This window comes from Triticum dicoccoides, chromosome 4B, assembly GCF_002162155.2.
Source record: "Triticum dicoccoides isolate Atlit2015 ecotype Zavitan chromosome 4B, WEW_v2.0, whole genome shotgun sequence".
In the NCBI taxonomy this organism is placed as follows: Eukaryota; Viridiplantae; Streptophyta; class Magnoliopsida; order Poales; family Poaceae; genus Triticum; species Triticum dicoccoides.
This window is the reverse complement of record NC_041387.1, coordinates 591,540,380-591,543,527: the sequence shown is the minus strand read 5'-3', so window position 1 is coordinate 591,543,527 and position 3,148 is coordinate 591,540,380.

Sequence of the window (3,148 nt, the reverse complement as noted above, 5' to 3'; positions counted from 1 at the left end):
CTTTTCTACCGAAAAGCTTAACCCAGTGGCATCTGATACCATTGTTAGGCCACTAGATCGTATGGGTCAGTGATTTCCGGTAGTGGGGCGTAGAGTATTACCTTCTCCTTGAGCGCGATTGTGCGTGGGTGGCGGCGGTGGTTGAGCTTCCCATCGTATTGCGCTAACCCTAATCGGTAGGGATATTGGTGGGGGTTGCGGCGCACGGTGAACCTCGTGTCACGTGCGGCTGGCTCCCCCACCCCTTTATATAGCGCGGCAACAGGGGCCCACCAGCCATGGTTAGGTTCAGCGCCCCCGATCAGGGCTCGGGTCAAGGGCCCGTCGAGCCGTTGGGCTCGATCGGGAAGAGATCAACCTAACAGTTCCTTATCGTTGAGTTTCCAACCACCTGGGCCAGCAAAGCAAAGTGGTGTGGATTCTCAACCAATATGTCATCAGCATGAACCATGCACCCCTTGCGCCAGCAGTTGTCGGGAACTGCTCTATTCCATATGATGGCCCTCCAACCAACGAATATGGGCGGCTTCATGCTCGAGTAATCCGGTGGCGGACTCTCAAAGCACCGGTCGTCATAGATTATATCCAGATCGCATGCCGCCACACTTTCTTCGACCGGAGCCAGTACATAAAGGTGTTCGATCTCGATGAACTTGAGCGATCCGTTGGTGCAAGCGACGTCCCGGATGATCTACGGGCATATATGATCGCCCTTGTTACCAGGCATCAGCTCGGGAAGTGGGATGAACCACACATCATGCTGGGGATCCTGTGAGAGCACGTCACACACAAGTATACCCTTGCAAAGATCGACCCAGCCTAGTAGGCTTCCTTGCTCCAAGCAGGATCACCTTGTGGATCTTGACAGGGAGGTGGTCCTCCGACGGCCGTCTCACCAGGCGAGCAGGTTTCATAGTCCAAACATTAGACTTGGAGTACGAGTGGAGTTGATGGGCCATGGGATTGCATGTCAGCGAGAGAGCAGCCAACATGTATTCCCCGTCGCCACCACAAGAGTAGATGCCGATATCATTTGGCATGAGCAAACCGCGACAGAAAATCGGAGGGATCTGGCAGAGCGTAGGTTTCCCCGGGATGGCCTGATACATGTAGTACTCATCAACCGCCTCCCGGCACCCGGTGGTCCACAGTGGCAGGCGGGGGAGGAGGAACTGCTTCTTCGAGCAGACGACGCACGGCTCGTCGGAGAAGTCGGCATGTGCGAGGCCGGGGCAGTGGAGGGCCGGCGGGTGCGCGAAGTAGACGGAGAGCTGGATGGCGTGGCCCATGCTCGTCTCGGCTCTGCCCGTGGTGAGGTTGTGGCGGTCGGCCAAGTAAACCCTTGTCTCGAGGAGGATCCAGGCGGGGAGGCCATTGGCGGCAGACGTGGATTTTTAAAGCTCAGGTTTTTGTACACCCCTTATCCTTACCCTCCAACATTGCTTTGAGATCCGTGCTAGACAACTAACTTTGTACATTAAATTTTCTCTTTTTTGTTTCTTCAAAATAATAACATTTGAACTTCGAACTTTGCAAGACACCAACACATTCTAACTAGAATGTGAGAAAAAACTTTCAGATTTTTTTGTCAAACATAAAAATATGAAATTAGATTTTTTTATTAAAAAATGTACTTTTTAGTATTTATATTGCACGCAAACTTCCGAAAGTTTTTCCATATTCTAGTAAGAATGTTTTGTTGAGCTGCCAAGTTTGAAGTTCATATGTAGTTTTATATGGAAAAAACAAAAAAGACAAATATACTCGCACGAATCACAATGCAAAAATGAGTGGCTAGATAAGAGGGTGTCCCAAAGCCTATGCTCTACAGAATGTTTACCCATTGGCGGCGTCCAGCTCCGGTATGGCGGGTGGGTTCAAGTAGGGGGCGATTATGCAATTGGATCTGCTCAGCGTTCTCGCCGGATTTGTGCCCATCTGAACCTGAGCTGCGAGTTTCAAGGGGTGGAGCGTAGTACGTGCGCGACGGGAGGGAGTGAGATTGAGCCGGATTTGAGAATTGGGAGAAAGCAGCGGCGGCGAGCGGCGGTGGAGGCGATAGAGGAGAGACGCGGGGCAGTTGCTTCGCTTTTGTTCCTTCACTTTTGTTCTCTAGGAACAGTCCCTTCGCTTCTTCTCCTTTTTCGTTCTTCCTTTTTGTAAAGCTCCTTTCTCAGAGGCCAGCAAACTTAGAGGCAACCGGCCGAAGCAAACCAACTGGACATCTATCTATAGTAATAAGGCCGCGTAAAAGCGTCGGCTGCTGGATCTTTTTAAAAGATCTGCGACCTCGTGAGGAGTCGGATATGATGAATCGAGCGACCGAGCGTTATCTTTTTTTAAGGGAAAGCCATCATGACGGTTTATATTTCATACGAAAACAGCAATACATCGTTTGTTAATACATCCAGAAGAAAACCCGGGGGCTCCAATTTCCAAACAATGATTTGAGAAACCTTCAAGTTCCTAGCCAACAAATCAACCGCCTCATTAGCTTCCCTAGGACAGTGAGAAAAAGCTATCAAAATAAAATTGCGAGCCAGAAAAGAACACTCCTTATAAATTGCTGCAGCCGGTCCAAGTGAATTTCCACCACCTTGTATGATTTCAACGACCTCCAAGCAGTCAGCCTCGACGCAAATTCTGTTACACACAACTTCATTTGTGAGAAATTTCATTGCATCGTGTCGTGGAAATTTTTCACAACATGATGCAATGATAAAAAGGAACCGCTCCCTCAGGACACGCATCTTACACGCATCTTACAGATGAGCCGGCGGATGCTCGCGTGCGATCCGTGGATAGAAGCCAAGCGTTTTCCCAATAATAACCATAATAAACACCACAACATATTCTCATGGCTATATATTACTCCCTCCGTCCCATAACATCAGAGCGTTTTTGTAGTGTCAAAATCGCTCTTATGTTATGAGACGAGGGAGTATTTAATAAATGTTGCCTTCAGGCGTGTGCTTTGTTTTGATCGTGTGCCTCGCATCCACCGCGCTGGACATGGGCTAGGGCTATGCATCATTTTTTTACAACGTAACCTTATCTCTTCATCGGGCATCCCTAACCGTTCCTTCTTCCTCGCAGCAACGCAAATTCATATGTCACCTGAAACTATGCTATCGCCTATGAGTGTCTG